Here is a 26,681-nt window from a genome sequence, read left to right as displayed (position 1 = left end):
ATTCTACAAAATCTGATCCTTTTCAGCCTCATCAGGCACATCCTTGGCCACTTTCCTCATATTTCAATGAGCCGTATTTGGATTTTTCATTTTCTTGAATATACTGTGCTTGCTACCACCTCGGTGCGTTTGCACATGATGTTCCCTCTGTCTGATGAGTTCTTATGCAATTTTTCACTGCATTGAATCTTAATCATCTTTCAGAGCTCATTTCAAAAGACACATCCTGAAATAAGTCTTGCCTGATTCTACAGACTAGTTCAAATCTCAGTGAAATATGTCTGATTGCATCCTGCTCTTCTTCTTTGTTTTTGAACTGTGGTGTTGGAGAAGACTCTTGAGAGTCCTGTGGACTGCAAGGAGATCCAACCAGTCCATCCTAAAGGAGATCAGTCCTGGATGTTCATTGGAAGGACTGATGTTGAAGCTGAAACTCCAGTACTTTGGCCACCTGATGCTAAGAGCTGACTCATTGGAAAAGACCCTGATTCTGGGAAAGATTGAGGGCAAGAGGAGAAGGGGACGGCAGAGGATGAGATGGTTGGATGGCATCACCGACTCACTGGACATGGGTTTGGGTGGACTCTGGGAGTTGGTGATGGACAGGCAGGCCTGGCGTGCTGTGGTCCATGGGGTTGCAAAGAGTCGGACCCAACTGAGCGACTGAACTGACTGAACTTCTTTGTAGTGCCTATCAGGTATCTAATTAGATACCTACTCATTTTTAATAAAGAAAATATCTGTAGTCCTTGTTATCAACATAGAGATTTTGTTTTACTTGTTTGCCATTGCTTTTCCAATGCCTTGCACAGCTTTCTGCACATAGTAGGCACTCAATAAACATGATTGATTGAAATAACAAATTAATTTTTCATGGTTCATCCAAAAATGCAAAAATTTTATGTGTGCCTATTTACCTTAATATCAAACCACAAATGAAATATCATGGGAGAAGAATAATCTTGAACTTGTTTTCTTCTGTTGTATCTATTACTGTAGTGTTCTATTTATTTGTATGTATGCTCAGTCCCTAAGTCTTGTCCAGTTTTTGCGACCCCATGGACTGTAGCCCTTCAGACTCTTCTGTTCCTGGAGTTTTCCAGGCAGTAATACTACAATGAGTTGCCATTTCCTACTCCAGGGGATTTTCCTGACCCAGGGATTAAACCCACACCTCCTGCATTGGCAAGGTGGATTGTTCACCATTGCACCACCTGAGAAGCCCCTCTATTTATTTAGGAGACTGAAAAAGGTGTCTTGTACTTAATATTTTACTTCTTTCCTGCCTGTAAGGATTGATTGAAATAATTACTTTTTATAAAGTCAAAGTGTAGCAGAGTGCTTGGGAGGTTACTATCTACAAGGGCAGAAGTGTGATAGACTGTACTCTAGATTTTATTGCTGGACCTTTCCCAGTTCCTCACTATTGTGCACCTCTCTCCCCTAGTGTTTGGTAGAAGATCTTTAGAGGGGAAAAGCCATTTTCATTCATCCTTCGCCTCCAAATATCCCTGTCCCTCACCTGCTCCAGATTATTTGTACCAACAAAATACATGAAGAAAGGGAGGGTTTCCTGGGATAGAGGTACATGAAAAAACATGTTTTTCAACACAATACATCATGCAAGAAATTTTGTATTTCATGCGGTGTGCAAATATTAAACATTATTATTTAAAGACTATTTTAAGAGTTTACTTTTGGTATGTTTATAGAAATAATGAGTTATGTTGTTTTAGAACTTGATTTCTGTTGGAGATTGTGGCTAAAAATACTGACAAATTCTGTCTATAACCATTTGCTTTTCACATCACAAACTAATGGTTACAACATGGCTTACACCTGGGTTACTACAACTTCGACAGGCAGCTTGGAAATGAGTGTGCCCCTACATATTTTTCCTACTAATCTTTTTGCACATGACTTTTTTTTTTTTTTTTTTGCAATACTTTCATTAACCGGAGGCATGATTTCAGTAAAGCTCAATAAAAATGTTAATGTACCACCTGGTTCAAAGTTGCTATTGTTTTTCTTTTTTTCTTTTTTTATTTTAGTTGGGGGCTAACTACTTTACAATATTGTAATAGTTTCTGCCATACATTGACATGAATCAGCCATGGGTTTACATGTGTTCCCCTTCCTGGACCCCCCACCCACCTCCCTCCCCATACCATCCCTCTGGGTCATCCCATTGCCCCGGCCCTGAGCCCTTGTCTCATGCATCGAACAAGGAATGGTGTTCTGTTTCACATATGATAATATACATGTTTCAGTGCTATTCTCCCAGAACGTCCCACCCTCACCTTCTCCCTCAGAGTCCATAAAATTGTTCTATGCATCTGTGTCTCTTTTATTCTGTCTCGCATATAGGGTTATCGTTACCATCTTTCAAATTCCATATATATGCATTAGTATACTGTATTGTTTTTCTTTCTGGCTTACTTCACTCTGTATAATGGGCTCCAGTTTCATCCATCTCAGTAGAACCGATTCAAATGTATTTTTTTTAATGGCTGAGTAATATTCCATTGTGTATATGTACCACAGCTTCCTTATCCATTCGTCTGCTGATGGACATCTAGGTTGCTTCCATGTCCTGGCTATTGTAAACAGTGCTGCGATGAACATTGGGGTACACGCGTCTCTTTCAATTCTGGTTTCCTCGGTGTATATGCCCAGCAGTGGGATTGCTGGGTCATATGGCAGTTCTATTCCCAGTTTTTTAAGGAATCTCCACACTGTTCTCCATAGTGGCTGTACTAGTTTGCATTCCCACCAACAGTGTAAGAGGGTTCCCTTTTCTGCACACCCTCTCCAGCATTTATTGCTTGTAGACTTTTGGATAACAGCCATTCTGACTGGTGTGAAATGATACCTCATTGTGGTTTTGATTTGCATTTTTCTAATAATGAGTGATGTTGAGCATCTTTTCATGTGTTTGTTAGCCATCTGTATTTCTTCTTTGGAGAAATGTCTGTTTAGTTCTTTGGCCCATTTTTTGATTGGGTCGTTTATTTTTCTGGAATTGAGCTGCAGGAGTTACTTGTATATTTTTGAGATTAATTGTTTGTCTGTTGCTTCGTTTGCTATTATTTTCTCCCATTCTGAAGGCTGTCTTTTCACCTTGCTTATAGTTTCCTTTGTTGTGCAAAAGCTTTTAATTTTAATTAGGTCCCATTTGTTTATTTTTGCTTTTATTTCCAATATTCTGGGAGGTGGGTCATGGAGGATCCTGCTGTGATTTATGTTGGAGAGGGTTTTGCCTATGTTTTCCTCTAGGAGTTTTATAGTTTCTGGTCTTACGTTTAGATCTTTAATCCATTTTGAGTTTATTTTTGTGTATGGTGTTAGGAAGAGTTCTAGTTTCATTCTTTTACAAGTGGTTGACCAGTTTTCCCAGCACCACTTGTTAAAGAGATTGTCTTTTCTCCATTGTATATTCTTGCCTCCTTTGTCAAAGATAAGGTGTCCATATTTCAATGTTTTGAAATGTCCATGTTTTTCAATGTTTAGTTTGTGGTTTCAAATTGACTCTCTTTCAGGGTAAGTCAAAGGATTGTCAATTCAAAGGATAAGTCAATTCAAATTGACTCTCTAAGGATTCAAATCAAAGAGCTGCAAGGGACTTTATAGTGTCATTGGTTCCACTATTGCCTTAGACCTGTACGAGCCAAACTTACCTAAATTGACACTTTTGTTTGAATCTCTTCTGAAGACAGAGGGGCCACAGCCTTACCTGGGTTGAAGTACTTAATTGCTCATACAGTGGATATGATGTTCTTTCTTAAGAGTGTGAACAATGCTTCACCCCTTTGTTGATAATTAAACCACATTTCTTTTCAGTCTTTAGCAGGTGTTTACTGGTCAGTATCATTCATAAACTTGAAAGCATTTATATAACCCTTTGGTCTACTCTTTGTAAGATTAAAAAATAGAGGGGAAAAAAAAAACAGAGACAGTTGTATATTTTTCTTATAGAACCTGTTTTCCTAGTTATTTTCTCAGGTTTCATTTAGTGTCTTCGTAATTTTAGATGCTGAAAGAAAATCTGAAGGTATTTATCTTAAAGTCAAGAAGAGGAGGCTTCTTCCTTCCAGTTAATTTAAAAAGTCTATCAAGCACACCGTTCATTGAGAGCCAACATTCTAGATGTTAAAAGAACAATGTTGAACAAGAGAGAGCCTCTAACCTGTAAGAGCAAACTGTCCTATCGGGGCAGCAGAGGACGCAGGCAATGTAGCGAGTCAGGAATACTAAGTGGGTTTGTGGGGGCATACAGAAAGGGGTATCCAGTAATGGCCTTTAGGCTATTAAAGCAGTGAGGCATCTATGTTGACTTGATACCATATTTAAGAATTTTGTACATTCTTCATGTAGTTTAGAAATGGCTCGAAATAGGGGAGAACTGCAACTTTAGTTGTATGTGCAGTTAAACAGATAAAAAAGCAAAACCTTGATTTGTGCTGTGGCATTCTCCATAAATAGCCTTTTGATAGGAGAAATAAACTTCAGTTTTCTGATTACTCACCCAACTCTACATAAACCTTTGGAAGACAGGAAAAATATGTCAGGTCTTATTCTAGTACAAATGCAAATATAATCCCTAAAATAAAAAGTTTTAAGGTAGAAGAGATAATCATAAATTTCAAAATATAATATACTTTTCCAATATTTACTCTTGATGAAAGAAGATGAATGTATTTGGTTTTCTTTTTACCCCATGATTCTTCTACTTGTAGATGATTATATATATGTACATACACACATACTTATTTTGTTAATGGTGTTGACTGCCGAATAATCACTGTATGTTCAACTTTTCACCTTGTGAATACAATCTTAAATTTAGTCTATTTTATTATTTTACTGAACAGAAAACCATTCTTTTAGCCCTTACTTAAGTGATAAATTGCTATTATGGCAATATGTATGTGTGTCCATAGGTTCAAATTTTCGTAAGATAGACCTGACTTTTCACTGTTTCTAGCATAATTAAATAGCTCCTCTTTTCATGCTTAAAAATATCCTAGATTGAATGATAAATTATATGGTTGCCTTCCATATGGTGAATTTGAAGCCAACTGAACTTATGAGAGGATAAGGAAATAGTTAGCATAAAGCAATAATATGAGCATTTAAAGCTACCTTTTGGAACTGGTAAAAATCACACATCTCTTTCTTTTTCCTAAATAGGTCTGATGTTTTTTTCTTGACTTGGGACTTAACTTCTGATTGTATTTAAGTGATGTGGGAAGTAGATGAGGGTGGTATTGAGGGTCTGGGTTTCTGTAAGTAATACATATAAAAGATAATCTATAAACATATTATCTGGTTCTGTTTGAACAAAATAAGATGGCAACATCCAACAAATTGTTTATGAAATTTATTTTTCATGCTAACAATTTATTTGTGTTTCTGTATTATTAATGCTATGCTTTTCTGAATTGCCTATACATAACTTCACCCTCTATCAAAATATCAACACACAGATTTCCAATGTAATATAATAATTGCACTATTTTAATTTTTTAAACACAAAGATTTTGTAGATACTGCTGCGTCGTATTTCTCAAGGTTACTGTCGTATCTGGAAAAGACCTAAAATTTCTTTTGCTTTAGGTATACATGAAGTTTTTTAAAATTAATTTATTTTTTACTGAAGGATAATTTCTTTACAGAATTTTGTTGCTTTCTATCAAACCTCAACATGAATTGCCATAGGTATATACATATATCCCTCCCTCCTGAATCCCCCTCCCATCTACATTGTTTTAATTATGTTTGTATGTGCTCAGTTGCTCAGTTGTGTGATACATGTTTATGTATAATATATAGGCTTATTGTGTGTGTGTGTGTGTCTGTGTATGTTTACTTTTGAGTCATGTCCAACTCTTTTTGACCTTGTGTACTATAGCCCTCCAGGCTCTGTTTATGGGATTTCCCCGGCAAGAATACTGGAGTAGGTTTCCGTTTCCTTCTCCAGGGGATCTTCCTGACTCAGAGACTGATCTTGTGTCTTCTTCATTGGCAGGCAGATTCTTTACCACTGAGCCACCAGGGAAGCCCATAGGTTTATTTTAGTGGCAGAAATTAGAAAGTTCAACTGGAGATGAATTATGGTGGTAAAGTTGTTTGGGTTTGGGAAAGGAAGGAATTACATAGGCAAAGTCAATGGTACCACATGTTTTTATCTGTTTAAAGAAGTAGAATGATTGCAGGGCTACCCATGAAAACCCTGTGCATTAGTTTGCTAGGGCTGCCATAACAAAATACCATGGACTGGGTGACTTAAACAGCAGAGATTTATATTTTGACAGTTCTGGAGTCTGAAAGTCCAAGTTCATGGTGGCAGCATGATTGTTTCTTCCGAGTCCTCTTTCCTTGGCTTGTAGGTGGCCATATTCTTGCCAAATCTTTACATGGTCTTTCCTCTGGGCATGTGCACCTCTGGTATTACTTTGTGTGTCCAAATTTTCTCTTTTTATAAGGATACAAGTCAGATTAAGTTAGGGGTAACTCTAATAATCCCTTCTAACTTGATTACCTCTTTAAAGACTCTATCTCTACATACAGTCACATTTTGAGATAACAGGACTTAGGACTTCAACATAATGACTTTTGAGGGAATACAATTTAGCATATAACACCATTAAGGAGGAATTTCATTCACCAGAATAAGTGAAGTCAAATCTGTAGCACCAAAATTTGAAGGCAACCATGAGACAAGGTCTGAGCTGCTCCATGATAATTCAGGGAAGTTGTTTTATAGTTTAGATGACATATATTATTGGAACAAAAATTTCTTTCATTGCATATGATTTAGAAGGATCTAGTGCCCATGAAGAATTATTTCACCTGAATATAGGAATAACTTACATTTCACTAGTTTCTATTTGGTATGTTTTATACCTTCCCAAGATACCTTGTTTACATAATAAAATAAAGATGCTAAGATCCAGAATAAACCTACTGAAGTCCCTGTAAACCAAAAAAAAATAGTACTACATTAAAAAGTACTACATAAGTACTTATGTAGTCCTAAGGAAACTGAACTCACATGTGAAAAATGTTAATTATTCATTTAAGTCTTATTTCAAGTCTTATTATGGGAGGAGGAGCATATTAAGTTTTAGTTTATTTATTTTAATGATACATGTTCTTGATTGAGATGAAGAGCACAGAGATTAAGTGTGCTCTTGAATGAATAAACTCTGATCCAAAATGCCTAGGTTCAAAATCCAGTTGTGCCACTTACTAGCTGTATGACCTTGAGCTGATTACTTAATCCTCCCTGTGCGTCAGTTACCTCCAGTATAAACTGGGGAAAAACAAAAGTACTCACTTCAAAGAGCTACTGTGAAGACTGAATAACTTAATGTGTGAAATACGTGGAATAGCGTTTTCAAGATATGTTTTTGAAGTTGTGTTCCTTCTCCCATACCCAAACCCTGAACTCCAATAGGAGAGGATTAGAGTAATCAGAAATGGTTGGATCACTTAGAGAAATGTTATTGAGAGATACCTTGAAATTCTTAGGTCATTAGAGCAGAAATTAATATTGCATATCATCTATTTAAAATTCTTGGATTTTCCCATGTGAGGAATGTGAAATCCACAAAAGCAGAGCTTATTAACAGTTTAAGCTCGGGAGGCAGACAAGTCTGGGTTTGAATCAGTGACCACTTTCTAAAAATATAATTTTGGGTAAATTACTTAACCTCTCTAAAACTTGGCTCCTTCAGCTAACAAAATGAAGAGCATAATATTATCTCCTTCATAGAATTGCTGTGTGTTTCAACTGGAATAATAACGGTAATGGATTTAGCACATTATCTGATCCTTGCTCTGTATCAAGTGGAGGAAGTTCCATCCTATTCCTAGTTTCTTGAGAGTTTTTATCATGTTGTTGTTGTTATTGTTCAGTTGCCAAGTCATGTCCAACTCTTTGTGATCCCATGGACTGCAGCACGCCAGGCTTCCCTTCACCATCTCCTGAGTTTGCCCAAGTACATGTCCATTAAATTAGTGATGCCATTCAACCTGCCAAGCAGGAGATGCAGGTTCAATTCCTGGATTGGGAAGATCTTCTGGAGAAGTATTCTTGCCTGGAAAACCCATGCACAGAGAAGCCTGGTGGGCTTCAATCCATAAGGTTGCAGAGACAGATATGACTTGAGTGACTGAGCACGCATGCACACACATGTGCTCTATATTCCCAGAAGCAGGAGTCTCTCACATGTCTTACTTTTAGATAGGTATTTTTTTGAATATTGTTTTGTGCTAAGTATTTCATAATGTTTTATTATTCCTTCTTTTATTAGTGAATCATCTGCAAGTGCATTTAAAATATCACAACATGTAGTGTTTTTCACTTTGAAGTTGATTTCTGTTGTATTTTGCTAGAGAATATGGTTAGTATGATGTCTTTATTAGGAGGCTTCAGAAGTATTTTATATAAACTCAGTGAAGAAGATATGTATTTCCACATTTGGGGTGAAACATTCAATATGATCTATTAGATCAACTTTGTTTTCAAATCTCTTCATATATTTTCTAATTTTTTTGTCTGATTAATCTACTGTTTACTGAGAGAGATATATAAAAGTATCATCTAGTACTGGATAATTTGTTAATTTCTTCTCATAATTATGTTATTTAAAAAAATTTAAGTTATTCTACTAGGTGCATATAAATTAGAAATTATACTTTCAAGTTCAATATTGTTTTATAGTGACCATACTTATCTTTAATAATATTTTTTGCCTTTATATTTACTTTATCTGGTTTTAATACAGTTTCTCCAGCTTTCTTTTGCTTGATATTTGTCTATTATATCTTTTCCATTCTTTTAGCTCTCCATATTTTATTTCTTTATGATATATGGATCCTATAAGCAAAAGTAACATGATCTTAAATTTTTTTTAGATTTAGCATGGTGAATTTTGTTTTTAATGAAGAATTACTTTTTGCTTATAATGAATGATCACTGATATCTTTTGATTGGTGGTATCATTTTATTATGGGCTGCCTATTTGCCTCAGCTTTTGTTTCTCCCTAATGCCTTTCTTGATACTCTATTGTTATGTTTTCATTTGGCTTATTTTTTTTTGCCCATACCAAAGTTTTAAAGTTTTATGTATTAAATTTAACAGATTTTAGAATTGTATCTCCCTGCTGGCTTAGACAGTGAAGAATCTGCCTGCGATGTGGGAGACCAGGGCTCAATCCCTGGGTTGGGAAGATCCCCTAGAGAAGGGAATGGCTACCCATTTCAGTATTCTTGCCTGGAGAATTTCAAGACAGAGGAACCTGGTGGGCTACAGTCCATGGGATCTCAAAAAGTCAGACATGACTGAGCAACTAACACTTTTTTTGAATTCATAGTTGCTATTTGTAATTCTCATGATTACTGTTTTTCAACATTTCTGGAAAATTCTTGGCTTCTATTTCATTTATTTACTTTATGTCATTCATCCCAGTGTCTTCTGTTATTTACTTTGAAGCCCTTAGACATATGTCATCCTAACTTCTCATTTTATTTACCATAGTTTTCTTTCTCTACATTTGGATAATTTCTTTGGATATTTCTTTCAGTTCACTGGTCCTCTCCTTAGACTTTTGCTTACTTCTTTCAGACAAATTTGCATTTAATAAACTATTTAAATTTTATTCTCTACCTAAGATTTTTCAAACAACAGAGGTGTTATAAATTCAACTTTAGAACCACCAGGGTTACTTTTTGGTTATGAATTTTCAGGAGAGATCCTCCTCTCCTTCTCACACCTCCTACCTTATCTTCATCTATGTCCTGGCTTAAGACAAATGAGTTTCTTTGGTACCTCATTATGGGCAACAGGTTTTAATTCTTTTTTACCTTTATACTACTGATATGGAAACCTTGATGGATTTCCTACTTTAAGCAATTATCAAGCATGTACATCACATGCTTGTTAGTCTTTAGAGAAAACTCTGGTGTCCAGGTTTAGGCAGAAATTCTCAGAGAGAAAAACTCTCTGACTTGTCTCCCAGGATTCCTGGGCAGCTGTATGGGGTTTCCACAAATCCTTTTGCTCCTTAGTTTTTATCTCACCAGTACGTTTAAAAATTAAAACTATACATATATGTTTGTCATTTCAGTTGATTATATGCAGAGAGTAGTTCAGAGTATCTGATGGTGGTAGAAATGAAATTTTAGACCAAGCCTCTTAAATCTGTAATTTCACTTCCTACAAAATCATCATTCTTTTCTAACTTCTTTGTTAGTAGGTGGCTCTGTTATAAACTAACATTACCATACCACTCTACAATGAGTCAGCTAGTTGGGGGTTAAAAGGGAGCACTATAATTCCATCTGCTTGTCACCTAGGTTTTAAAGCAGATAGTTCCATCTCCTGACTTGAAAAAAGCTGTTTCTATATTTTACAGGCAGTGTGTTAGCTGTGGTAGCATTCTCTTCCTGTATTTTTTCCTTACATTTTTAAAGCATTGTCTATATTTTGGCTGGGGAGGTGATCAGATCTCCCTTAATATCAGATCTGGCTTGCGGTTTCTCATTGTTATTGTTCTGACTTATTGTTTTGAGTACCAAGAATTTATTTTGGGGCCCAAAGCAGACACAACATAAAAATTTATCAAACATAGGATGACAGTCTATAATGTTTCACCAAGTTCTGGGTTTTGCCTCCAACAGGGAATTGTCTGTTCCTTATTTAGGTTAATATCACTCTCTTTGCTGGTACTGGAGTGTTATCAATTTGGGATTTATTCAGCTCATCTGAGGCAAAAATTAGCAATCCAGTTTTCTGGGAGGTGTTCATATTTAAGAAAGTTAAGATTAGACAGTGACCAAAAATGAAGTTATTTCCTGTCAGTGTTCCCAAGACTTCACATGGAGGACAAGAGAACACTTGATATTTTCCAGTTCCATGACTCCAGCCTGGCGCCCAAGCATGTATGTCCCCTAGAAACCCTGTGCATTGTGTCAGGGTGGTGAGGGGGCCCTCTGCTGATGTCACCAATTTTGTGGTGGCCTGTGGTGCTGGGGGCAGTAGTACCTTCTTCCTAGAAATTCCACTTTTGCATCAGTTTATTTGCCTAGTTATGTTATGATTTGAGTCTTGATATCTTGTCTACCAAAGGATTTCTTTCAAATTTTGGAGACTGTTTCAGGTAAGATGAGATAGTGTTAGACCTAGGCACTGTGTACAAGGGAAAGAGTCTATTATTAAAAAAATTCTTATCTGCATAGAGTCACACTCTTCAGATCAATTAGAAATTCTTCTGCTCTTTAGTTTCAGCTTTTACTTGTGTGTCTGTGTTTATGGCCACATGTAGTTTTCTAATTGAAAATGGAAGGTAGGAAAGAAGGGAAGAAGAAAAGAAGGAAAGAAAATGTTTTCCTAAAATTTTCAGTTATTCTTAACTGCCAAATATATATAGGTTATTTAAAAAGAAGTCACATAAAAGCTTCTGTAGAAATAATTTATTGTTAGCTTGAAATATTTTCCCATTTGTACCGATGCTACCCACTTACACAAATAAAACAATCATCCTGTTTATCATTTCATGATAAGATGCTAAAACCATGGAGAAAAGAAAATCATGCTTTTCTTTTTTCTTTTCTTTCTTCTTTACTTTTTCTACTCTTTTCTCCTTTTCTTTTCTTATATATCTTAAAACTGGAGGACTTAGCAATTAGAAAGTCTTCAGTATAGCCTGGATTCAAGTCCCAGCTCCAATGCCTCATCCTCTGGTTGTACTGTCTGTGGGGTAATTCTTGCCAAATACTGTACTACATGGTAGCACTTTACCTCGAGTCAACACCTTGTGCGGACCTATAGTCAATACCTTGTGCGGGCGTAGTCAGTGGCTTTAGTCGTGTCCAACTTTTTGCTACCCTGTGGACTCTAGACCGCCAGGCTCCTCTCTCTCTGGGATTCTCCAGGCAAGGTTGCTGGAGTGAGTTGCCGTGCCCTCCTCCAGGAGTTCTTCCCGACCTGGGGACTGAAACTGCATCTCCTGTATCTCCTGCATTGCAGGTGGCTTCTTTTACCACTGAGCCACCTGGGAAGCCCCATAGTCAACACCTTGCTGCTACTGCTGCTGCTAAGTCGCTTCAGTCGTGTCCGACTCTGTGCGACCCCATAGACGGCAGCCCATCAGGCTCCGCTGTCCCTGGGATTCTCCAGGCAAGAATACTGGAGCGGGTTGCCATTTCCTTCTCCAGTGCATGAAAGGGAAAAGTGAAAGTGAAGTCGCTCAGTCGTGTCCGACTCTTAGCGACCCCATGGACTGTAGCCTACCAGGCTCCTCCGTCTATGGGATTTTCCAGGCAAGAGTACTGGAGTGGGGTGCCATTGCCTTCTGCGAGTCAACACCTTAGGGAAAGTTAATTAGTAGATGAGTTCCTTATTCAAAATAAATGCCTTAGCATTAGCTAATTAATAAAATGTTTTTGGTGAAATTGAAATGAATGATATTTAGGTTATAGGATTGATTGGGATGGTGATATAGGACTCATTACCTTGGCCTGAACAAATACTAGTATATAAGAGAAGACACCCTCTAGCCCAGAAATGTATGTCAATGGAGTAGAACTCCAAGTTTGTGCTGTGGTGGACCTGCAGACCTCCTTGCTCTAGCAGATGGGGATCAGACTACTAAAGGATCCAACTTAGGTCCCCTTCGGAGTAGGCATTCCAAAGAAGGGGCTGCTGGCTGTTTTTAGGTCAGAGAGAAGAACTCCGTAGCTTCAGAGTGGTCACAGCTGCCTTCTAATAAATGTCTTTGCATTTGGCAAAAGGTGGTCTGGGATATCTTTTATTGAAAAAAGACCCTTTGAAAGTGAGCAATGAGGTCGGGACTCTTGCCTCCCCTTCCACCTCTAAATATGAGAGGTTTCCAGTATTTACCAAAAAGAACTTAACATTTGTTAAAGAGCTAAGCTGACTAGTTTCCAGCACTTTAGTTTTACAGTTATGTACATTCCTGTCTGCTTCCCTAGGTAACAGAAACACTCTGTGAGCCAGACTCCAAAGTACACTGTGAGCAGCTAGAATTTGGGTCCTGCTCTGACACAGCAAATGGTAAGTCTTCAAAAAATCCAGTGGAGTCCTTTGAACTCTGTAAGTGATGGTAATAACTTTTCTCTTAAAAAAAATTTGAAAAAAAACCCCAAAACAAAAGGAAAGCAGCATTGTGCATTACTCTTCCTCCTTTTCAAGGTCGCATCCCCATTGGGTATATCTTCCTGTGTCTTCAATCTTCTCTTGACCTACCAGCACTGTCTTCAGACTAAGGAATAATTATTGTATGTTCATATTCACATGCCAGATAGCAACATATTTGTTTGGTTTTTCTGAAACAAAAGACCAGTATTTGCAAATCACATGTGATTCATTGTTCCTTGGAAATTAGTTAGAAATTATTAATGTATTATAGCCAATGCAGCCAGTGTTTCTGTGTGTTTCATTCATATGTTGCCATATTATTAATTTTTCTGGATAGTCTTTCTCTTCAGCTGCCACATATTCTTTCCCTGATATCTTGCTGTTCTTTGTAACAGATATGTAAAAAAAAAAGCCTTTGTTCTGAAAAAAAGCCACTCATTGAGATGGAGTGTGAATTCAAATGTTAAGTTATTCAGCTCAGTAAGATCAATGTGACATCACACTTTTGTTAAATATCTTAGGGGAAAAAGAAGAGAGGGAGAGAGAGAGGCCAACATTTACTGCCTTCAGTGCTGAATGAACCATTATTTCCTTTGTCTAAATTCTCTCTCTCCCCACCTCTTACCAAGGCAAAAAAGCATTTACCAACATATTAAACTTATATAAAAATGGAACTGATTAATCCATTAGTGTGTTAGTGTGTTAGTTGCGCAGTCATGTCTGACTCTTTATGACCCCGTGGACTGTAGCCTGCCAGGCTCCTCTGTCCATGGGATTTTCCACGCAAGAATACTGGAGTGGGTTGCCATTTCCTTCTCCAGGAAATCTTCCCAACCCAGAAATTGAACCCAGGTCTCCTGCATTGCAGGCAGAGTCTTTACTCTCTGAGCCACCTATATCTGGAGGATAAACCACTGACCATTTCACCATGGAGTGGTGTCTTTTATAGAGATTTCTCTCTTTTTCAGTGTGCTTTTCCTGGAACACTTTTGAGGTAGATGTTAACTTATGCTTGGAAAGGATCCTGTGGATTTTTTGTATTTTTTATTATTGTAGTAAAAATGCATAACATAATACCATCTTAACCATTTCTAAGTATTTGGCTTAATGATATTCAGTATATTCACATTGTTAGGCAATAGATCACTAGAACTTTTTCATCTTGTAAAATCAAAACTGTATAGCCACTGAACAACTTTCCATTTCTTTCTCCCAAGGCTCTCCATTCTACTTTTGATCTCTGTGAATGTGACTTATCTAGATATCTCATTTAAATGGAAACATATAGTATTTGTCTTTTGTGACTGGCTTATTTTACTAAGCATAAAGTCCTGAGGTGCATCCATATTGTAATGTGTCAGTGTTTCCTTTGTTTTTAAGAGTGAATACTACTCCATTGCATACATACACCACGTTTTATTTATCCATTCATCTGTCAATGGACACTTGGGTCGTTTTACCTCTTAGCTATTATGAATAGTGATGCTATGATTGTGAATGTACTGGGGCTGCCATAACAAAATATCGCAGACTGAAATGGCTTAAACAAACATGAATTTATTTTCTTATAGTTCTGGAGATTGGAGTTTGGATGCTGTATCCTGTTTTATTAGAGTATATATCTGATTTCTTGTATTTTTATTTATCATTATAGCTATAAATTTTAGTACTTCTTTATATCTGAAAAGGAATGAAATTTACATGGGAATTAAAAAATTGGGTAGATACATATTCTGAAAATTTACAGTAGTGTGTCCTAATTTAAAAGTATGTTTTTTCGTAAGATTGTAATATATATTTTTTGGAATTCTCTGGAGTGCCTATTACTAGGTAATAAGTTCTAGTTTGTTTTATCAAAATATATTTTTAGATTAATTTAATCAAACTTTATGACTGTTTTAGAATGCAGTCTTCACTTTTACCTAGTTATTCTTCATGTTAGTCATTTCTAAACATTATAGAAAATATATTACAGGTTTGAAAAATGAGATCTACCTGAAGTTTTAAGAATTTCTTTAGATAGTACTTTCATTTTTTAAAAAATATTTAGATTCTATTTTATCTGTGGCTTACATTCATTGTTTTCCTCTGTGTGGAAAAGAATTGTATGTACTCAAAATAGATACAAGCCAAGTTACGTGGTAACTGGGTATGAATTGGCATTAGACCCTTCTTCTTCACACCTAATATTTAATAATGTATAATCAAAGAACTATCAAAATAAAAAAGGTTCAATAAATGTGGGCTGAAGGGAGAAGACAAAAGAGACTGCTCTTCTAAGAAATAACTACACATTTTGGGAATACATATCCAAATTTTCTTTGTAATTTCTTAAAAAGGGAAAAAAAATTTCCATGTCATAAACTGATATTAGTAAACTAGAAAGAAAAAGAATATTGGATGGAACCAATGAAGTATTGGTTTCATTATAAAATATCTTTTTAAAATATGCCGTGTCATTATAGCTACATTTAATGTTATCCTGGAGAAGGAAATGGTAACCCTCTCTAGTATTCTTGCTTGGGAAATCCCATGGACAGAGGAGCCTGGTGGGTTACAGTGCATGGGGTCGCAAAGAATCGAACATGACTGAGTGACTAACACTTAATGTTACCAAGTATATGCACAACTAAGCCTATGTGTTAAAGCAGACCCCAATCACAACATTGATTTTTTAAACTTCTGTGTCTTTATTCGAGTTTTCTCTTGAAGAATTTGAGGATGACAGTAACGCTGTAAGCTGAGCACAGCAGGAATAGCACAGGCTCGTGGAATTGCAGGCGTTAGTGTTCAGGTGGTCCTTGCCCTGCCTGTTACTGATCCTGGTACCTCAGACTAGTTACCTAATTTTCTTGGGCCTCCATTTCCTTATCTGCTTGCAACCTTGTAACAAAGAGATTATTTTCTTAAAGCATTTAGCAATGATAAGAATTAAAAATGAATAGTATTATGGTTGGTGCAAAAAATCTAAAACTCCTATGCTAGATATGGAGAGATGTTATATAGGCAGCGACTACGATTAACCTTGTGTCTGTAAAATTTGTACTGTTGTTTAGGTCCTTTAAAAATACATTTGCTTATAATAGGACATCTTGGAAAGTTGCTTTAATAATGTAGAGGCAAAAACAATTTGACTAGAGTTCCATTGTCTTGCTAGGCCTCCCTTCCTTAATATGAAATAGAAAGCAAAGCTCTAGTCGCTCAGTTGTGTCTGACTCTTTGTGACCCCATGAACCCCTCCAGGTTCCTCTGTCCGTGGAATTTTACAGGCAAGAATACTGGAGTGAGTTGACATTCCCTTCTCCAGGGGATCTTCCCAACCCAGTGATTGAACCCAGTTTTCCCACATTGCAGGCAGATTCTCTATCGCCTGAGCAACCAGGGATCCCCAATATATGAAGTGGAGTGTATTTTAATTATTTCCTCATCTCTGATGTACTTTTACCAGCTGGGAAAATTTCATGATCATTTGGGTCTGGATGTGTTGCAGAGCTGTGCAGGTTTGGATCCAGTGCTGAGGATTACTCTTTACTATGGAGGTGAAGTCCGGTGACTATTTCTTTGTGGCTCAGACAGATTTTGAGCTCAAGAGGGCCTTAGGACATTTGCTCTGTTTTAGTGAGTGATTCTTTTTCTTTTCTTTTTTCGGCTAGAGAGGGGCAGTCATACCTAAGGAAATTCTGCATCATGACCCAAATCAGAGATTTCTGTGTTGGGTATCAGGCAAGTCATAAAAATAATATTTGATAAAATAGTATTGTCCAATTAAACTGTAGCTTGCACAAATTTACCTCAGTTATTTTCTGCTAGAGGCAGAATCAAGCTAGGAACATTTTATTAGGGCTTGTTTTACAAGAAGTACGTATTTTGATTTAATGTGGCTTCATAAAAAAGTATATGAGGACAGAAGAGATGAATTCAAATACTCAGTTTATTTTTGATGGAAAGGAAGAGAATCATTCCTTTTAAATTTTCTTTTCTTTATCATCTAAATTTTCATGTAAATATCAGTGATTACAAATTATAGTAGTTTGAGAATCTTCTAGGTAGGCTATTGAATACACATAAGCCAATAATCTGTATTTATTATAGAGCAAGTCATTTTCAGAATGGAGCTGGTTTCTTGTCGCTTGTATTTATAAAACAAAGTATGTATATACATATCTGAAAAGAAAATGGAGTCTTTTCCCTGCTTAATCCTCTCAGGGCTAATTGTTCCAGTATCTTTTAAGGAAATTATTAAGAAGAATAAAGAGTGAAGTGTTTAGCTGTTAAGTATTTCTGTAGATGTCAATAATTTTATTTTTCTAGCTTAAGTGTTTTAAAAAGGGTAAATCAAAGTAAAATCTCATTTTCTACTTATTTGTCTATGGGTAGGATAATGGTCATTTCTTAATCATTTTTGCATCTCACTCTAAAATAAAGGTCTGGTAAGAAATCATTTATTCATTTAGAGGAAGGGCATGCACTCTGGGTTGCTTTTTGGTCACACCAGTAGATTTCTGCTGATCTGTGCACACCCTTTTGCCCTGTTCCCATTGTGAAACAATGGGTTTTGTGATGTGACCAACCAGGCTTGGGCTACATTCTGCAACCACTGAACAAAATAAAGCCATTGGCCTGAATATGAACTGAACCTTTGACATTGACCCTTTTAGTATTTTATCTAATGTGGAAACTACTAGAAGCTTGAACTTTGAATTCTCCTGAGCCACATGATATAGCATATAACACTATTTATATATCATTCTGATTAAAATGCCCCATTTGTGAAAGAAAATATAAGAAAAGAGCTTACTGTTAAATCAGTATTGGTGGCTTACTATCTTTTGAGATTAATACATTGTTTAATAATAATGATAATAGTTTTAGCATAGCTAACATTACTGAGTGTTTCTTATAGGCCAGTTTTATGGGCTGAATTATGTCTCCCACACTCATCCCTAAGTCATATGTTGAAGTCCTAATGCTTAGTTCCCGGCATGTCATTGTATTTGAGATAGTCTTTAAAGAGGCAGTTAAAGTTAAGTCTTTGAGGTGAGCCCTAATACACTATAACTGGTAAGAAATCATATTGTAAGAAGAGAAAATTGGGACACAGACCCAGAGGGGAGACCGAGTGACGACACAGAGAGAAGACAACTGTCTACAAGTCAAGAAGAGAGACCTCAAAGAAACCAACCCTGCCAAAACCTTGATTTTTGAACTTGAAGCCCCTAGAACTGTGAGAAATAAATCAATTTGTGTTATTTACACCACCCAGTCTGTGGAATTTTATTGTGGCAGCTTTAGCAAACTTAATACAGACAGGCATTGTGCTAAGTGTTTTACATACATTTTCTTTGTTAATTTTCATAATTATGTATGTAATACACCTATGACTATTCCTACTTTTGCAAATGAAGGATCTTTGGATATGATAGCTCTTCAAGTGGAAGTGAGTGGGGAAAGACAGGGCAAGAATCATTGCAATTGAATTCTGGCATTCAAAGACCTATTCTATAGTCATATTGCCTCCCTCCTACCATATCTCAGGTGATAGAGGCAATAAAACTACCAACTTCAGGGATGCGCTGTTATTGCTCTAATTTGGTTGCTCTCATTTGATACATAAGGAATTTGAGGCTTAAGAGTGTCTTGTCTAAAAATGCTCTACCGTCATGTGATTGAGGCAGAATTCCTTGTCAGATGTGTCTAACCCCATGGTTGTAAATCAACCATCTGACTATTCTACTTTTATTTCCTTTTGTCTGGAGGAAAGGAATCATCTCTTAATTTATTTTTGGTTCTTTAGAACCTGGGATAGTGCTTGAACAAAACTGAAATTGATGGAAGATGACCTTTGTTCTTCTTACTTTGCAGAACAGCATTCAAATGCAACTTCAAATGAAGCATTTGAAATTTTAATAATTATTATTACTTACATGTGTAACCTCGAAAAAGCTAATAAAAAAAACTAAGGAGAAGAAAATGATCCAAAAAGAAATCACAAACAGCATAGTCACTTCATTCTGATAAAAGCAATAGTTTATGATACTGACCAACTATATTTATTGGTTTATTTTTGACTGTGCTGGGTCTTCTTTACTAAGTGCAGACTTTCTCTAGTTGTGGTGAGTGGGGACTACTCTGTAGTTCTGGTGTGCAGGCTTCTCATTGCAATGGATTCTCTTGTTGCAGAGCACGGGCTCTAGGGCATGTGGGCTTCGGTAGTTGCAGACCAGGTCCATGTGGGCTCAGTAGTTGTGGTTCCTGGGCTCTAGAGCACAGGTTCAGTAGCTGCGGTGCATGGGCTTAGTTGCTCCATGGCATGTGGGATCTTCCTGGACTAGGGATCAAACAGTGTCTCCTGCATTGGCAGGCAGATTCTCTACCACTGAGACACCAGGGAAGCCTCTATTTCATATTTTAGTCATGTTCTCAAAAGGATCCACAAAAAGGCAATAATATTTTATTTTAGCTTAATCCGCGGAGGTTTTATGAAAATGACTGAATGAAATAAGAGTAAGAAAGCAACTAGAAAAAAGTTTTAATTTAACTGAAGAACTGTAATGAGGGAAAAATTAAAATAACTTAAAAGCAATTCTGTTCGATCATTAAATGACTCATTTCAATTCAGCACATTTACACAGCATATCTGTAAAAGTAAAATATTTTAAAAGCATTGCTATATTTTTAAGCCTGTAATCATAAACAACAGCAACAAAAATTCATGGAAATTTCCAGCAGAAGGAGAGAAATATAAATATGGATGGGAACATTTTATTGTGGTTCAGTTGTCCAGTCGTGTCTGACTCTTTGCGATCCCATGGACTGCAGCACGCCAGGCCTCCCTGTCCCTCACCATCTCCCAAAATTTGCCCAAGTTCATATCCATTGCATTGGTGATGCCATTCAGCCATCTCATCCTCTTATGCCCCCTTCCCCTTCTGCCCTCAATCTTTTTCAGCATCAGGGACTTTTCCAATGAGTCGGCTCTTAGCATCAGATGACCAAAATACTGGAGCTTCATCTTCAGCATCAGTCCTTCCAATGAGTATTCCAAGAGAACATTTAGTTACCTGGAATTTGCATTTCTGTTAAATTTCACTCTTCAGAACCTGCCTGAAAAGCACAAAGTTTGCAAATAAAAGCCTTATGCTTCAAAAAGAGACTTCAAAAACAGAGTCCATGTGTTAAAATCCCTGTGCTCGTAGAACAAGTACATCAGGTCCTTGGTGAGAGCATATTTCCTCCTAACACCTATAACAGAATTATTTATTTGTTCTCCCTAGCTCACCACTTGTTAGAAGGAGCATATTAAAAAGGAATGCTTGTGGCATTACTAAACACAAATACATTGTTAGCAAGAAACAGGATTTCAACATAGGAAGAGCTTTTTAAAAAAAGTAAATAAAAAAAAAGAATTATGTAATGTCAAACATTAAAAAAGACAGCAGTATAGAGAGTATGGCTTTTTTTGACAGAGTCCTGCATGCAAAAATCTCCATCTGTCATCTATTGATTAGCTCTATATACCTAGTTAAGCTATTTAAATTCTCTCTGAGTTATCATATGTAAGGTGAAAATACTGTAATCTAACTTGTGCAAAATGCTTGGTTAAATTTTGTTTCATTTTGAGGCTCAAATGCACATCTTTATGTACATTTTGATACCTTTCACAACTCAGTGGATCCTACAGTAGTTCATGCTCATAATAATGACTGATGCTGGATTGTTATAGAAATATTAAAGCTATGTACAATGTATTGCATACTTAAGAATGTATGCCAATATGTAATTCATGTTAGAAAAACACATCAGAATGATTATTATTTAAATCATTGCTGGAATGACTACCTGTTTGAGTTGTCTCTTTGGCACCTGACACTAGCCTCTGGGGACTCATATCTACACTGTTCTCCTATGAGGTCAGGAGGAGGTCATGACTGTACATAAACCTCATATCTGCCATATCAGGGCTAAAGCAATAATGAGAACAGATTAGCATTGTGCCCACATCACATCTGCAGATAATGGTGATATTGTTAGTCACCAAAGTTGTCAGTCCAGGAGGAGGAGAAATAGTATAATTTTAGAGTAGAAAGAATCTTATTGGCATCACTTAGTATTATTCTGAACATTTTTTATATTCATGACTGATCAATAAATGCAAAAGGACATGGTGATTAAGTATATTTTCTTTAGAAAAACAAAAAATATTTAACTTACCATGTTTAATTATATGCTTGTTCAAGAAATATAGAAAGAATGTTCCTTCTCTTATAACTCTGGAGACCAAACTAGAGCCAAAAAGGAATTCAGTGCTTACAAGGTCAATACTAGTTGATCCATTTCCAAAAAAGTTTTCAACATTAGTGTACAAGAAAAAAGTTTCAATATTTCATTGAGCAAAAATACACAAACTGCTCTCTTGGGAGCTGATCATCCTTGACTAAAAAAAAGTCAAGGGTAGAATGATTTGTACTCAGCTTTCCTACTAATGCAAGGCCTTGAGATATGGGACACGACAGAAATATCACCAGTAGGAGTGCCTTTCTTGAGGCCCACAAGCTGGTGTACCTTATTACATAGGGCAGGCTTCTACCTCCTGCTGGAAATGTCATGGAATAGGTGGTCAGGATCTTTGACTCACTCTCTGCTAAAAGTGTCATGATGGGGTGGTGAGAATTAAATAATGTCAGTGCTAGTTTTTTACATTTCTAAAAACATTCTCAATATCAATGTGGAAGAAGAAAGCTTCAGTATTTCACTGAGCACAAAATAATGTATATACTGTTTTTTCATGGATTTGATCATCCTTGACTAGGGAAAAATTTCTAGGGAAAAAATTGTTTATTTACTCTAGGAGTCTCTTGTTACCAACAGTTGGGAAGACAGTGTGAGGCTGAGCAGATACAGGGTCAGTTAATCATTGGCCACAGTTCCCACCTACATATATTCGAGTTCATTGCCCTACCATGTCCTGAGCAAGTAAGTAGGGATAACAACCTCTCTGATTTCCCTGCAATTACCTATCCATATGGGTTTATAATAAATCACATTCTTTATAGTTAGCAATTATGAATTAGACTTCTGATGAGGCTGCCAGAAGAGAAGAAACCTGAAAATTTAAACCAAATAACAAAGGTATGTTATCGTTCATTTATCTTTGTTCGTAATACCTGAGTTCAGTGTGATCTTGTGTCTGGAATTATCCTGGGATGTAGTGAGCTTCACTGAGTCATTAATCCTGACCTGATGTTGATACCTCCCAAATCTATCTTTGGGAGTATTCATTCAACCAACATTTGTTTAACACATGCTTTATGCCAAGCCCTAATTTGCATGTAGTATAGAAATTTTGAAAAAAGAAAAAAGACACAAGGAGATAATGGTTTGTCGAGGGTGAGGGACAGACATATAAAAAAACAATTATAATGAAATAATTATTTAGTTAGTAGCTAGGTTCACAATTCTGAGGAAACCCAGAGTAAATGGGATGTTGGGCAAGTTTCCACTGGAGAGGTAATGTAATTGCTGGATCTTGAAGATAAGGAATTTGTCAAAAAACGGAGGAAATTTGTCAGCCAGAAAAGGTGAGCTGCAATTATGTTAAAGAGCTTGGGACACTCAGTGAAGAGAAAATAAGATAGAGGTCAGTGTACATTGGAAGCAAGATCTGTGGTTTGGGAGTGTAAGGTTATTGATGAGGATCAGAGACAGGACAGGGAAAGTTATAACATGTCATGAAGGTTCTGAATTCCCTGGTGAGGATTTGGGACTTTATTTTACTGGCAGCAAGGAAGCCACCGAAGTTTTGAAGCAGTGAAATGCTGTGATTAAACCTGTTCTTCAGAAAACAACCCTCAAGTTTATAGGAGAGTAGGCTGGAGGTGAGGAGGAGCCTGAACAAGAAACATAGCTTAGGAGACTAATCACAGTATCCCCGTGGGAGTTGATGGAAATCTGGTAATAGGCTACTTATAATACTGAATTGGCAGGACCTGGTAGCTGAGGAAGAAGAAGGTATATCTTACATTGATTCAGTGATTATTTGTCGAACTCCTGTTTTGTGCCAGACATTGTTGTAGATGCTGGAGATACTGAAGTAAATAAAAAGACAAAATCTCTGCTCTCACATGTTTGTATTCTATTGAGAGAGACGAAAATAATTAAGTCCTCTAATGTACATCATCACATCATATCATGTGATGCCTAAATGCTATGAAGAAAAATGAAGCATGTTGTGGAAATGATGTTATATGACTTGTGAGCTTGAAGCTTCTGCTTTTGTCTTATGGAATGCTCCCAGAGATGGCCTTGTAAGGAAGCCAGTCTAGCAGATGTGAGGATCAGAGAAAGAGAACGCCCTGGGCATTCCAGCCAACAGCCAGCATCATCTGCCAGAGTGAGGAACATTGCCATTGAGCGTTCTGCTGAAAGCAGCTTCATGAGTGAGTTCAGAAGAAATAAGCAGAGGAACTGCCCAGCCAACCCACAAAGTCATAATAAATCATAGATCTTGGTTGCTTTCAGACGCTAAGTTTTGGGGAGTTTTATTACTCAGGAATAGATAACAGAAACAATGAAGAAGAAGAGAGAGATACTATTCAAGAATGATTTCTGGATCGCTGACATAGTGATAGGCCAGCCAAGTAGTGCAGTTAGCTAAGAGAGGCTTATTAACTTGAAGAAAAGGAAATTCAGAATTGCCCCAGGATGGAAAGTCTCTGGCTATTTCAGATGGAGACAAAGTTTAATTAGTATTCTTTGGTATTGAAAAGACTAATTTAATGAGATCATAGTTTCTCCTTTACAACTTGGAAAAAATAAATGTTGAAAAGCTATCACACTTCAACCAGGATGCATTGGTTTGAATGCATCTTTAATTAAAGAGTAGTCACTAATCAATCATTAAAGTAATCTCTAATCAATATGTAGTTATAATTGTTCATCAGAACTTCTCCTGTTTTGTTTTATGTTGTTTATTTAAATAGGAGAGGAATAGGGGCAGTGAAGAGAGCAATAGTGCTTCAGAAATGGGTGGAAATGAGTAAGGGGACTAATACCAAGAGGAAAAAGGATGGGAGCAATGGGGCCTGGGGAAAGGACCAAGTTTACCTTTGTTAACTTTTATGCAGTTGTATAAAAGGCAGCTGGCTGCAGAACAGTGTTTTGTCATCGAGTCTGCTTTGGTATGATTGATGAAGAATTTTTAAAAAATAGATTGAATTCTCAAAGAATAGTTTTCATTCTTCAAACTACATTAATCTTAGACTTACTGTCATGTGTTTTGTAAAGTGAGAGAAACCTGTGTGTTTTTATCGGTTACAGTATACCATGGGTCATAGATGAATGAAGAAAAGTCTTTTCCAAATCCTTATCCAGAAATTTAACTTACTACATTAATATTAGTTGTAACATAGTTGTAGTCATTCATTTTAAATACCAATAAGGGTATTTCACCCATTTATTAGCAACAAAAGTCACAGAAATGGCTTGTTATGCATGTTTCCTCAATCAAGCAGATTGAGTAAAGAGAGGATTATTTGATGGAGGTTATACTTGCATACGACACTTGAACTTCAAGGAGAGAAACAAGTAATCTTGGCTTATCCATCCATGCTCATCTTTATATTCTTGACATTACCTAGAATCACATACATAGAATGAGATCAATGAATTGGCTTAAGTCACACATTTTGTTAGCTCATAGCGCTTATATAGTTGTAATTGTTATATTAAATGTGAGGATTGCTGTTTTGTGCCTAAGCCCCCAATGGACCGAGAGTTTCATTAGGGCACAAATAGTGTTTGTCTAGCTCAATAATTTTTCCCATGATGAACACAGTGCTGGAATATGATTACTGCCCAGTAATTGATGCAAGACAGAATAAAGAAACAGCTTTAGTGTATCATCCATTTCAGAGAAGGAAAGTCCAAGAAGGTGCCTCTCTCTCCACAGCTGGAAAACTTCATCCTACAACTCTTCCTTCATAGTGACAGTGTTGGCTATGAGTTCTAGAAAAGTTTGAGGATTGGACTACTGTTCCTAGGCCTTTCTAGATATAAAATAGGGTGGCCTGATAAAATAAATTTCAGGAAAACAATAAATAAGTATATTAAAAATGTAATTATGTTCCATTTTAATTTTTTAAATGATATTTATCTGAAATTCAGATTTCACTGACTGTCCTATATTTTCATTTGCTAAAGCTGGCAACCCTAGTGTAAAGCTATTTTCTGTATAGTACTAGCAGGGCTTTGTCGCAAAAGGTTATCTCTGAGTTCAGGGCTTTGTTCCTGATTAGGAGTTGTACTCCCTCCACACAGTTGTGTGCAGTGAAAAATCATGGAGATAGATAAGTTGACACTCACAGCCTCCAGTTACCTTCCTACGTAACTCCTTTTCTTGGAAAAAACTAGAAAGAGACCTTATTTGCGTGTTATATCCTTCTTGGGCATATTTCAGTTCAGTTCAGTCGCTCAGTCATGTCCGACTCTTTGTGACCCCATGAATCGCAGCACGCCAGGCCTTCCTGTCCATCACCAACTCCCGGAGTCTACCCAAACTCATGTCCATCGAGTCGGTGATGCCATCCAGCCATCTCATCCTCTGTTGTCCCCTTCCTCCCGCCCCCAATCCTTCCCAGCATCAGGGTCTTTGCCAATGAGTTAACTCTTCGCATGAGGTGGCCAAAGTATTGGAGTTTCAGCTTCAACATCAGTCCTTCCAATGAACACCCAGGGCTGATCTCCTTTAGGATGGACTGGTGGGATTTCCTTGCAGTCCAAGGGACTCTCAAGAGTCTTCTCCAACACCACAGTTAAAAAGCATCAATTCTTCGGCGCTCAGCTTTCTTCACAGTCCAACTCTCACATCTATACATGACTACTGGAAAAACCATAGCCTTGACTAGATGGACATTTGTTGGCAAAGTAATGTCTTGCTTTTTAATATGCTGTCTAGGTTGGTCATAACTTTTCTTCCAAGGAGTAAGCGTCTTTTAATTTCATGGCTGCAATCACCATCTGAAGTGATTTTGGAGCCCCCCAAAATACAGTCTGCCACTGTTTCCACTGTTTCCCCATCTATTTCCCATGAAGTGATGGGACCAGATGCCATGATCTTAGTTTTCTGAATGTTGAGCTTTAAGCCAACTTTTTCACTCTACTCTTTCACTTTCATCGAGAGGCTTTTTAGTTCCTCTTCGCTTTCTGCCATAAGGGTGGTGTCATCTGCATATCTGAGGTTATTGATATTTCTCCTGACAATCTTGATTCCAGCTTGTGCTTCCTCCATCCCAGCGTTTCTCATGATGTACTCTGCATATAAGTTAAATAAGCAGGGTGACAATATACAGCCTTGACATCCTTCTTTTCCTATTTGGAACCAGTCTGTTGTTCCACGTCCAGTTCTAACCGTTGCTTCCTGACTTGCATACAGGTTTCTCAAGAGACAGGTCAGGTGGCCTGATATGCCCATCTCTTTCAGAATTTTCCACAGTTTATTGTGATCCACACAGTCAAAGG

At 37.0% G+C, this 26,681-nt stretch overlaps 1 long non-coding RNA gene across 1 annotated transcript in view; it reads left to right on the top strand.

Moving 5' to 3' along the window:
* Window positions 1–26,681, top strand: part of LOC145524478 (uncharacterized) — a 252,310-nt gene that overhangs the window by 123,001 nt on the left and 102,628 nt on the right. The window contains exon 4 of the long non-coding RNA XR_014067565.1: window positions 13,001–13,082. This is a non-coding gene — a long non-coding RNA (uncharacterized LOC145524478). The remainder of the gene's footprint in view (window positions 1–13,000; window positions 13,083–26,681) is intronic.

This window comes from Giraffa tippelskirchi, chromosome 10 (genome assembly GCF_054371585.1).
Source record: "Giraffa tippelskirchi isolate mGirTip1 chromosome 10, T2T-mGirTip1v1.2.pri, whole genome shotgun sequence".
Taxonomy (NCBI): domain Eukaryota; kingdom Metazoa; phylum Chordata; class Mammalia; order Artiodactyla; family Giraffidae; genus Giraffa; species Giraffa tippelskirchi.
Note: the sequence above shows the minus strand (reverse complement) of the source record. Positions and strands in the feature narration are given on the sequence as shown.